The 13,059-nt window shown below is 40.3% G+C and overlaps 1 protein-coding gene and 1 pseudogene across 4 annotated transcripts in view; both read right to left on the reverse strand.

Annotated features, from left to right (window-relative positions):
• Positions 1–13,059, reverse strand: part of magi1b (membrane associated guanylate kinase, WW and PDZ domain containing 1b) — a 452,840-nt gene that overhangs the window by 253,511 nt on the left and 186,270 nt on the right. The gene's annotated exons all lie outside the window — the stretch shown is intronic.
• LOC140483998 (U2 spliceosomal RNA) lies at positions 11,118–11,288 on the reverse strand (annotated as a pseudogene).

Genomic DNA, 13,059 nt, shown 5'->3' on the forward strand with positions numbered 1-13,059 from the left:
CATGTTAGAAACTTCCAAGCACAGATAATTTTGCTATAACACCATTGTTGCTTTCCAGCAAAAGTTTGCTTAATAGAAGTAATGGGGCCTATGGGGAAAGTGGGGTTGGGGCAGACCAGCAAAAAATATTACTCACGATCGCTCAAAACTCACCCAAAAGTCTAACGCAAACTATAGCACAGCCTGAACGAAGGTTCAAATCATATTTATTAACACAGCACAGTCAAAAAATGTAAGAAAGCTGCTCTCTGGACAGTACCTCTCATGGAAAGCTGCTCTGTCAGCAGCTGACATTGGCACATACGCAGAACGGCACGAAGACCAGTGCAGACATTGCGCATGCACAGACGACCCGGATGTTTTGGCATACACATCGGCACAGGCACAGAACAAAGCATGCAAACTGATCCCTCCTGCCAATGGAGGTAAGCCTTCTCCAAAATACCATTCCCTAATTCTTCGGTGTTGTTATGGCCAAATCATGCTGCCCAAATGCACATCATCCCAGAACTACCTGTACAGCATGCTGAACTTTATACCAATAACATAAAACAATCAAAAAGATTTGTTTCATTATTCATATAATGCAAAAAGGGAGACAGAACAATACTTTCTTTATTATTTAACAAATCTATTTCTGACATAACCCCGGTGCTTTTCTTCTGAAAGGTTTCCTGATGTAGCTCTTTCATGTTGATGTAAGATGTACTGTAATCACTTCCAGTGCAATGGTATCCCCCCCCATAAGGATTATCCATCGGGTAACCAATACACTGATCATTAAAACAATCATCATTGTGGAAACCAGATGAACGCACTGTTTCATTTGTTCAAACACCAAGCATACTTTGATTTTAAAAAATCTTCTTTTTCTGCATTGTAATTAGGAAAGGTGATTATGGTTGGAAGGTAATCAGCTTAAACAGACCTTTTCAAAATACATCAGCAACCAAGTTAATCATACAATAAGAACAATATCAAACTACAATATGAAACAAATGGTTTGGTGATTGAAGGAGTCGTTTTCAAAATAAAGTCAAGTTAAAGTGAACCCAAGCCCTCAAAAAACTATAGACACAGCTGTGCTACAATTTACATTGGCATTCCTGAACTATCAAAAAAAATCTATGAAGCTCATTCACTGTCCAGTACCTGATATTAGGGAGTACGTGGCTCTCAATATTTAGTTGGGGAAGAAAGAGCTTTAACTGTGACACAAACTTCCAAATCCCCTTACTCTCAGAAATGGCCCCAAACAATCTAATGACATTCACTGCCTCAGCTAACACAGAACAAATGGGAAAATTGTCCAGGTTACTTTGGTCACATCTTGGCCCTGTTAAAATTAAAACACTAGTTTATCCTTGCACTGCACAGATGAATGCCAACTTTGTCTCTTTCAGAGGAAATCAATATTTATGAATATACATGACTTTTTTTAGTAATTCCCACATCAGTTAATACATAATGGATCTGTATTCCATTCTATTCTGTTGCCTGTACTTGATTGAATTGAGTGCACTTTAAACAAGAACACGTTTCTTGAAATTAATTTTTACAATTATCTCCAGCTAACAATATTTAATCAGATGGAATTATTTTGTATTAAATTGTGATCAGATTGCTTGGCAGATTCTGCAAGGTAATACATTCAAACAGAAAGACAGCAAACCCATATTAATTCCTCAGGTTAGTTACCTTGAGTATATTAAATGTCACATAATGTGGGTTTGAAATTGCATGTAAGAAAGGCTGTCTACTACTGTTTTGTTCAAAGCCACTAGCTACCGTCATCATATTTTCTTCAACAATGTCAAACCACAAATTCCTAAACTTATCAAATTCAATTCCAAATATGCCACGCTGGGTTCTGAGCTCACCATTTCAGATTTTGACCTGTACCAGAACCCCCAGATTAATGAAAGGTTATGAGTTTTTTTTTTAAAAATTCACTTTATTTAAACGTGAGGAGAGCCTAAAATGATTTTTTAATCCCTCATGATAACAAACACCGGTCGATTTATTTTACACAGCTCCATTTACACAGAAAGTTATACTTTGCGTATATATAATCAGACAACAATGGATAGAGAACAATGGCTATCAGTGAAGAGCAGGAAATGGGGAATGGAAGCTCCATACAACGACATCACAGGAAACATCTTTAACAGGCATTTAAATGTTTAAATTCTGTGTTTGTGAAAATAAATTAGGAAGTTTTTAACAAAAGGTAATCGGGCAAAGAGGAGACAAAATTCAGTAGTAAGTATATATGATAGTATGCAAGGGGAATTCAAGTTTGAATTGGTCTAACAGCATCTGGGTAAAGAGAAAAAAATGTCAGCATTTCGAGAAGACAGGACAAAATCTGTTTAAAATCTATTCTATGTTGCACGGTGGTAGTGCCACACAACATAATTGAGGTTACCCTCAATGTGAAGAACATCTTCACAAAGACTATGCAGTGGTTATTCCTACCAATACTGTCATGTACTGATACATATGTGACATGTAAATTGATGAGGATGAAGTCAAATAGAATTTTCCATTAGTTCCTTCATCACTTGCTGCAGGACCATCCTTTAGGACTCACCCTGCTCTGTCGGCCATAGTGCAACTGAGCTATTCTTGGTTACAGACAAATGAAGTTGCCCTGTCTAGGTGGTAGATTAGAGTAGGTCAGGCAGCATTCGAGGAGCAGGAAAATCGATGTTTCGGGCAAAAGCCCTTCATCAGGGATGCTCCTTGGATGCTGCCTGACCTGCTGTGCTTTTCCAGCACCATTCTAATCTTGGCTCTGATCTCCAGCATCTGCAGTCCTCACTTGCACCTATCTAGATGGTTACCAACAAGTTTCCTTGCACAACGTTTCACCCAGATGCCATAAACTTTCAGTGGGGGAGTGGGCACTGTGGGCAGGGGAGCGGGGCAGAGTGGAGTCACTGGTTATTACTCCCGGAGCATCTCCTTCACAACTGCCAGATGGGTTGTCCTGCTGGTGGGACAGCAGTACCCAGGGATGGTAATAATGGAATCTCTGATCCTTCCTGTGAGATATAATTCTGTGATCATGACGATGTTGGGCTGCTGATTGACTGGTCTGTGAGACAGCTCTCCCAATTTTGTCACAACTCTCCTGATTTGTCGAGTTGACAGAACAAGTTTGCTAGTGTCATTTTAGGTGGCTAGGTCGATGCTGCATAGTCTGCCTGGTGTTATTTCTTTTCGTTAAGGAATAAGCAAAACATCAAATAAAAATGCATGTGAAGCAACATTAAAATCACTCAAATCTTTGGAGAATGAATGGCCTGAAAAATCTTAGCTCAAGGCATTTCTTCAGTATTTGCAATCATCATTCCTGCTGAAACACATGCCATTTACAACAATCCCAAACAAGATAGTTGAAACAAAAAATTCTTTTTCAAATCTAACAGATTATTTAACAGAATTTTTATGAACTGTTGTAATTTAAAGTGATGAATTATTGTTTAAGAATCATTTAGAGTCATAGAGATGTACAGCATGGAAACAGACCCTTCGGTCCAAATTGTCCATGCCAAACAGATATCCCAACCCAATCTAGTCCCATCTGCCAGCACCTGGCCCATATGCCTCCAAACCCTTCCTATTCATATATCCATCCAAAATGCCTTTTGAATGTTGCAATTGTACCAGCCACCACCACATCCTCTGGCACCTCATTCCATACATGTACCATCCTCTGCGTGAAAACGTTGCCCCTTAGGTCACTTTTATATCTTTCCCCTCTCACCCTAAACCTATGCCCTCTAGTTCTGGACTCTCTGACCCCAGGGAAAAGACTTTGTCTATTTATCCTATGATTTTATAAACCTCTATAAGGTCACCCCTCAGCCTCCGACGCTCCAAGGAAAACAGCCCCAGCCTATTCAACCTCTCCCTACAGTCAAATCCTGCCAACATCCTTGTAAATCTTTTCTGAACCCTTTCACATTTCACAACATCCTTCCAATAGGAAGGAGACCAGAATTGCACGCAACATTTCAAAAGGGGCCTAACCAATGTCCTGTACAGCCGCAACATGACCTCCCAATTCTTGTACTCAATACTCTGACCAATAAAGGAAAGCATACCAAACGCTTTCTTCACTATCCTATCACCTGCAACTCCACTTTCAAGGAGCTATGAACCTGCACTCCAAGGTCTCTTTATTCAGCAACACTCCCTAGGATCTCACTACGAAGTGTATAAATCCTGCTAAGATTTGCTTTCCCAAAATGCAGCATCTCACATTTATCTAAATTAAACTCTACCTGCCACTCCTCAACCCATTGGCCCATCTGGTCAAGTTCCTGTTGTAATCTGAGGTAACCTTTTTCGCTGTCCACTACACCTCCAATTTTGGTGTCATCTGCAAACTTACTAGCTGTAACTCTTATGCTCACATTTCATTTCTGAAGAGGAATTCCGTCATTTAAAAACTACATTTACAACATCCTCCATGCTCTGTCATATAGCCTAATTTAGCTCTTCTATGTTTTTTAGGATTTGTTTAAAATGATTTCACAGACAGCATAACTGTTTATTACTGATAACATATTTCCATGTGATATGCTACTATAACTACCGCATGGGGGAATAAAAGGCTTCCTCTATTCAATATTAAGAAGAAATCACAACATATTTATTAATCTCAAGTTAACTATTTTTCTACAAAGAATACACAGAAGATAGGTTTCAATTTCCATCAGGTTTGATAAGTAAAGCGAGAATATTGGAACATTGCACATCAGCAGGCTGCAGATGTACTGCTAGCTCCAGTGAATATACATCGACTTGTGCTCACAGGTTTTCAAGGTGGAAGTTTGCCTGAGAGCAGGAGCATTTCAACTGTACAGAAGGGGAAGCTTGGTTAATTTAGTCTGTTCAAATAAAATGTCCACTGCAGGTTGCTAGCCCTACATCCAAGACTTAAGGAATCTAGTTTGGATCTTACAGTCTAAAACCCTAAGCAAGTCTTTCAATAGCAATAGGATAGGAGAAGAACTGAACTTTGTCCCTTTTAACTATGTTTGGCAATGAAAAAGAATGAGGAGCAGATCCAAGGCAACTCCTACATTCCAAAGAAGTCCTACTGTACTAAAAGCTCCAAGCCAATCATCCTGACACCTGGCACACAATGTTGAGAAACTCTGCACAGTGCACTAACTTGAGCTTCATTATCTGTGTAATTTAACTGTTGGAGTGAACTTGGTAACATCATAGAAGGAAATCTATTTTGAAGCTTGTGAAGTGGAGATGGCCTGAACTAAATAGAGGGGAAAAACCCAAATAATAAAGAAACTGATAAATTGTGGGAATGCATAGTAGCTTCATCAATATGTACAGCAAAAGACAACAGATGGAGACTTATCAATTGAACTGGGGACTCTGACAAAGTATTATACTTGTTTTTTCACATATATTTCAAGCATTTTCTCAAGTTTTTGTTCAAGTTTTTCAGTCTGTGCAGCTCTTTTTTCGACTTAATAAACCAAATATTTTTATTATTGTTTATGCAGCAAACATATTCAAAGATCCTTTTCATGTAGTTAGTGATTTGGATCTGGAATGCACTACCTGAGGGTATGGTGGAGGCAGATTCAATCATGGAATTCTAAAGAGAATTGAATAATTATCCACAGGGAGAAAAAAATGCATGGTTAATCAGAAAAAGCAGGGAACTGTAACTAGTCGAACTGCTCTTCTGTACTGTAACCATTCTTGAAGTATTAATTTTACTCTCTGTAAAAATCACCAAACCTGTTTGAAACTGAGGAGAAAGTGAGATCTGCAGATGCTGGAGATCAGAGCTGAAAATGTGTTGCTGGAAAAGCGCAGCAGGTTAGGCAGCATCCAAGGAACAGAAGAGTCGATGTTTCGGGCATAAGATTTCCTGAAGAAGGGCTTATGCCCGAAACGTCGATTCTTCTGTTCCTTGGATGCTGCCTGACCTGCTGCGCTTTTCCATCAACACATTTTCAGCTCTGTTTGGAACTGAATCTGGCTTTTTGAAATAAATTATATTTCTAACATTGACAGTAGGGATTGTAACCACCTGCCTCTTACTGCAAAGGTAAACTGCATCGTTTTCCATTCAAGCACCACCGTGTGTCTTCATTCTCAGGATCAAGGACTCTCGGGTTGCAAGTTCATACCCATTAAGTCTGTGGTTAGCTGGAAGCTCTATCTGTTCAGTACTTAGCAGCTTCCAGTGCTACTATTTGAGCCTGAGGTCTCAAGTCAAGAAAGAAAACATGTATGGGTGAGTATGGGTGACTACACATGGGGGTGGGGAGGGGAGAGGGGTTAGTGGCAGCAAAGGCAGGATAGCTCTCAGCTTGGAGGAAGACTGATACCCTTGTAGAGTTATGATACTTGAGGAGATTACAGAGAGAGAGGTGAAGAGGAGAAAGAACAGAAAAGGATTTGAAAACAAAGATGAGAATTAAACCAGTTAAAAAAATCACACAACACCAGGTTATTGTATGATTTTTAACTTTGTACACCCCAGTCCAACACCGGCATCTCCAAATCAATTAAACCAGCGTCAGTCAACAAGAGCAAGGCTAGATTAGGACTTGTTCCAGGTTAAAACAAACACGGTTGAGCTTTGGATGACCTCAAGATTACTAGTCATGGAATAGTTGAGAAACAGAAGACAGAAAGTGCTGGAGAAGCTCAAAAGATTTTGCAGCATCTTTGAAGACAAAAACAAAGTTAATGTTTCGAGTCCAGTAAGCCTTTGCCAGACTGAAAGCAATTAGGAAAGATTAATGCTGACGACAGTGCATGGGAGGTTGCAAACAGATGAGGGTGGTGCCCAGACAGAAAGAGAAAAGGGGAGGCGGGCAATGGGATTGCTGACTGTAGTAAATGCCAAATAGGTGACAGTGGAAAACACAACGAGCTGAAAATGGGATAGTTACACTGGGAATAACCTATACAAAACAGGACCTAGGAGCGTAGAAGTGAGTAACAAACATGGAGGAAGGTAAAAACCGAAAGAAGCGCAGATGCTGTAAATCAGAAATGAAAACAGAAATTGCTGAAAAAGCTCTGGCAACATCAGTGGAGAAAAATCAAGTGACCCTTCCTCAGAACTGGAGGAAAATCTACTCACTCTGAAGCTTTTAAAATATTCACTTCTATGGCTCCAACCTCTTTTTCATTCTTTCATATGGTCCTGATGTTAGATCTGTCAATCAAGGACAAAGTGCCTTTGAATTGCCCATGGTGTTAGGTGCATTAGTCAGAGGGAAATGGGTCTGGGTGGGTTCCTCTTCAGAGGGTTGGTGTCGACTTGTTGGGCCGAAGAGCCTGTTTCCACATTGTAGGGAATCTAATTTAAACTATGTAAAATAAACTTGCCAAGGACTGGGATACTAACAATGTGAATGATTATTTACTGTCCTTCTGCAAATCCATCTCTTACGTTGTGTCGTGAAGGCTATAAGGTCCCCAAATGATGTGTTGTTCCTCCAACCTAAAGCGAGCCTTGCTAGAGCACTGCAGCAAGCCTGAGACAGAAACACTGGCAAGGGAACACAATTGTGTGACAAAGTGGCAGGCAACTGGAAGCACGGGGTCATTTTTACGGACAGAGGAGAGGTATCCAGCAAAGCCAGTCAGTGTTTCACCTCCCTAGTATGGAGGCGAACACGTTTAATTTATTATTCTAGTGGAGTATAACAAGGGCATGAATGAAAGTTTCAGAAGCATATGATCTGAGAAAAGTGCGAAGTCAGTGACTATTATGGAGAGAGAAATGTTTGGACTTAGTAACGGTATAATGAAGAAGTCAGAAGCTCACATTCAGATCACATGTTACACCAAAGTTACAAACTGTGTGGTTTAATGTCAGATAGCTGTCCAGAGAGTGTGGTGGAGGTAAATTATGAATATCTGTCCCAGAGTATATTCCACATTCTAATCAACCGTGTAACCACCTATTTATATGTTCAAAGAAATTCTTAACCTGAGGTCAGCAACACAAAGAAATTAATCTTTCTCTACTTACTTCTTCAAATCCTTTCAAAATGTCAATCGTGTATTGATTGAAAACTTGAGGCTTCGTACTTCAGATAGTTTTCCAGCCAATCATTGTAACTCCATTCTGTCATCTCGATTATCAATGTCTTTCGACTACAATATTCACTTCCGTGCTTCCAAAATCCTTTTCGTTCTTTTATCCCTTCCTGATGCTAGATCTCTCAATCAAGGTCAAAGTGCCTTTGAACAATGATTTGCCTGAGGAGACCACAACATTCACACGAGGGATTGGCTTGTCAAGCTAGCTGCATGGTGACCCTTGGCCACTGCCGGCTTACACCAGGGTGGCTGATTGGGTGCCTGATTAAATGCCTCTTCCACCACCAAAGCCACCATGAGGGAAGGCAGAAGATTCCAACTGTGGTCAAATAGGCAAGCTGTTCAGAACAAATAGCTGCAGATTCCATTTTATCAGTTGAGCAATCTATGTGAAACAAATCTGCCAAGGAGGGGGGCTAACAATGTGAATTATTGTTCACTGTCCTTCTGCAAGATCCATTTCCAATATTCTGTCCTTCAGGTTGCTTTTGCTTAGGTTAGCGACAAGAACATTTAATTTGACCTGGCAATTCAAGCTCACTGCTCCAAGTCTGTGATCTACATTCCACTCCGAAGCTGCTAAAAAAAAATCACATCCAGCCCTGAACAAAGGAATTTTCACAGCAAAACAAAGCAGTTGCTGAACATTTATCAAAGTAATCAGAGGAGTCCTAAAATTCCATTTTGTGTCAAACTTAAATCACACCAATGACTTGGTTTTTAACAGCAAATAAAATATTTCCTGTGAAACTACATTAAAAACAGGTAGTACAGCTGGTCAACATATGCAAAACCAGCAGATGAGAAACAATTGGATGATTCAACAAGTTACAATATATCACTCATAAATTCTGGTTCATGTTCTACAGATTAAATAAATAAATCTCATGTGTAGCTACCAACTCAATAGCTTGTTCTCTCAACAGGATTGTAAAACCAAAAGTCTATTAGTCAAATTTTACAATTGAGATTGATCTTTCACCATTGAGTGAAAGATATCTTAAGATTTTATTCAAAAAGTAATAAAAAAAAAGCTCGATCCAATGTCAGCTTTCCTTCTCAAATTACCTTTAGTGAACTTACAAAATGTGTCAAAATAGGAGACAATGGCAACTGCTCCTGCAGAGTGTGGTGCTGAAAAAGCACAGCCGGTCAGGCAGCATCCTCAGATGCGCTCTTCCAGCACCACACTCTTCTACTGTGATCTCCAGCACACCTGCAGTCTTCACTTTCTCTTAACTGCCCCTACAGTGCTGGTTTGCTTATTGATGTACTTCCAAGGCAGTACTCTGGACGTAACCTGACTGGTGATCTTCACAGTCATCAGTTGATCCTTCAAGTGTCAGGATTGACAGTGAGGAACCAAGGCTTACTCAGGATTTCAGGCAGATAAGCACATAGACAGGGCAAATACTGCCTGCCTGTATCTTTAATTTGGTAGTAGATTTTGAAAAAATAATGAAACATGATAAATAGTGAAGTCCTTTATATGGTGAAGAGTTTGAAAATGCAGCTTAGAAGCAGTATTATCGATATAAAACCCATAAGAAGAAACATTCAGCCTACTGCTAAGAATAATAAAGCCACTGGGCAACACGTTCCATGAATCAACCTCTCCTAAATATAGCAAGAGCACCAATTAAGATCTGGTTGTGGGTGTGAGGTAGAAGAAGCTGCGACAAGTGGAGTTGGGTGGGGAATCTGGAACTGGAGCTGGAGCTATATGTGCAGTGTTGTTTTGTATCTTTTTTAAAAATGAAAACCTGAAGGGTATATCTAAATTACAGAATTATTGAATTCCTATAGCATAAGAAAAGAGAGCATTGGGCCCATTGAGTCTGCACTGACTTTCCAAAGAGCATCCCACTCAAACCTGGACCCCACTCTATCCCTGTAACTGCTCATTTATGTAATCCACCTAGCTGCAATTCCCTGGACACTGTGGGCCAATCAACCTAATCTGCACATCGTTGGACAGTGGGAGAAAACTGGAGCACCTGAAGGACTACCCACATAGACATGAAGAGAATGTGAAAACTCCACCCACACAGACATGGAGAGAATGTGTAAACTCCACACACACACAGTCGCCCAAGGCTGGAATCGATCCTGGGTACCTGGCACTGAGAGGCAGCAGTGCTAATCACTGTGCCACCTTAATGTGATCCTGAAAACTGGTATAAACTCATTTTACAGTAAATAATGCATTTTAAATAGGGACTGGTTAGTACAAAAAAAAAGATTTTATGCTTTTAATTACAAAATATCTTATTCTGTGGCAGACAATTTATAATTCCGTACAGTTCCACTCTCAGTTTGTGGGCCTGCCGAAGTACAGGTTACTGCTCACAAACCTCATTACGTTTGGATAGAAAAATTAAACTGAGAAACATCAGGGTCATGACCAGGGAAAGGAGAGTCTAGTGATACAGGAATTAAGTAATTACCATTTAGAGTTTGGTTTGGACTGGCATCAATATTTATGTATTTGTAAAGCCTAACCATCCATAATTCATGAGAAAATTATGGCAGTTGCTGCATTTAATCAGTGAAGCAAACACTGCAGATACTTCAAACCCGATGATGTATTGGGATGCAGATAGTCGGCAACTCCAACACGCTAGTGTTTGTCCATCGGAACTTGTCATCTTCTGTGAGTCAACACTGTTTATTTCATAATCAAGTTAATTAAATACGTGAAAAGTGCACCTGGATTGAACCTCCACTGTATACCTATTTAAATGCATGTGTATGAAGCAGATTTCTTTCCAAAAGTAAACAACCTTTCTAAGTTGACCATTCAATAATAAATAGACAAACAAAAGGTTCCAATGCACTTGTGACAGTGTAGGTATCTATTTGACTTGAGGAGCAACTCAAATTAACTTTAAAGAACTTCCACAAAGCATGTTATTTGTTTTTAAAATTATTTTCAAAACAATCTGTTCAGACACGTTTTGATACACCCCCAGCGTAGGTATAACTTGAACACGAACCATTTAGCCCAGAGGGAGAGGCACCATAACTGTGTCATAACAGCCTTTCTGTGGTCAGAATACACCACAGAGTACTCCAAAAATCAATTGAAAGTACTGTCCACAGATAAGGTGAAAGATTAGATATTAAACTGATGAGAACTGATACTACACTTGATCTTAATCGAAAGGTTGAAAAGCAAATCAAATATTTTAATCAACGTGCTGGGATATATTATTACACATCTCCAGGACAGATGGAAATAGAAGTTAGACCTTCTAGTCCAGAGGTTGGGAGAGTGACACTGCACCACACGACCTTCTGTTATATTTTATCAGTGTTGCATTCTAGCAAGATAAACATAGTTAACATCATCAGTGCCATTGCGTGAATTTCACTTGTCATAGCTGCATGTCCATTACACTCAACTGCAATCCTCCTAAGTTTGGTCAAGGGAATGAAGGTACGGCACGGTGAATGTGGGCGGCACGGTGGCACAGTGGTTAGCACTGCTGCCTCACAGCGCCAGAGATTCGGGTTCAATTCCCGCCTCAGGCGACTAACTGTGTGGAGTTTGCACGTTCTCCCCGTGTCTGCGTGGGTTTCCTCCGGGTGCTCCGGTTTCCTCCCACAGTCCAAAGATGTGCAGGTCAGGTGAATTGGCCATGCTAAATTGCCCGTAGTGTTAGGTAAGGGGTAAAGGTAGGGGTATGGGTGGGTTGCGCTTCGGCGGGGCGGTGTGGACTTGTTGGGCCGAAGGGCCTGTTTCCACACTGTAAGTAATCTAATCTAATCTAATCTAATCTAAGGTATCTGGAGGTCCAACTGGAAGATGCGTATGTGTGACATCCTATGAGAGAAGGACAAGTTCAGTTGGAATATCCCAAGGGCTAAATAGCTTGCAGCAAGGTGTCTTGGCTTACACATGAAGAATGTATATTTCAAAGAGGTTCTAGCAATTGCTGTGTTTGAACAGGAAATACCAGTTTTCAATCAATATTGCATAGCAGAGAAAGTGTCTCCCACTACAACACCAACACATGATGTTTTAAGAGGAGAAGAGGTGACTTTGCATTCACAATTTCCATCCACGATTATTCCTGATTTTAGGCATGTTGTTGAGGACTGTGTATGGATTTCCACTAGAAACTCCCTGGCAAACTTCAAACATTTTGATTAGAACAGGAAAAGGCTTGGAAGCAAGATGTTTTGCAGATAAGATGTCAAACCAAGGTACTGTCTGCCATCTCAGAATGGAAATGAAAGATCTCATCAGACTGGATGTTATCTGGTGACAATTATTTCTGAATCAACATCACAAACAGATGACCTGAGTGAAACCACACAGCCAGAAACAAAATCTTTTGGTGACAATAAACCAAAGTATTTAAAATATAGTCACAATAACACTATTTAAAACTCGCATAAAATTACAACAAAAATATTTAATGTTCACTATTTTGATATTCCCTGAAAGATATTTTGTGAATTGTCAGCTGACATTATTTCAGGATAATACTTCTTAGTATTTACTGTTAAATGTTTCCTCTGAAAAGTTCTCCAAGCTACTCAATATTCTGACTTCTTCTTCCTGACCTCTCCGCCCCCACCCCACTCCAGCCTATCACCCTCACCTTGACCTCCCTCTACCTATCGCATTCCTAACGCCCCTCCCCCAAGTCCCTCCTCCCTACCTTTTATCTTAGCCTGCTGGGCACACTTTCCTCATTCCTGAAGAAGGGCTGATGCCCGAAACATCGATTCTCTTGTTCCTTGGATGCTGCCTGACCTGCTGCGCTTTTCCAGCAACACATTTTCAGCTCTGATCTCCAGCATCTGCAGTCCTCACTTTCTCCCCTTAGAAATACATTGCCAATCCTTCAGTGTTGTTGGGTCAAAAACCTGGAACACCCTCCCGAATGGCATTGTGGGTGTACATGCAGCAAGTGGATTGCATTGGTTCAAGGAAGCAGT

The sequence above is a fragment of the Chiloscyllium punctatum genome, chromosome 12, assembly GCF_047496795.1.
Source record: "Chiloscyllium punctatum isolate Juve2018m chromosome 12, sChiPun1.3, whole genome shotgun sequence".
Lineage (NCBI taxonomy): Eukaryota > Metazoa > Chordata > Chondrichthyes > Orectolobiformes > Hemiscylliidae > Chiloscyllium > Chiloscyllium punctatum.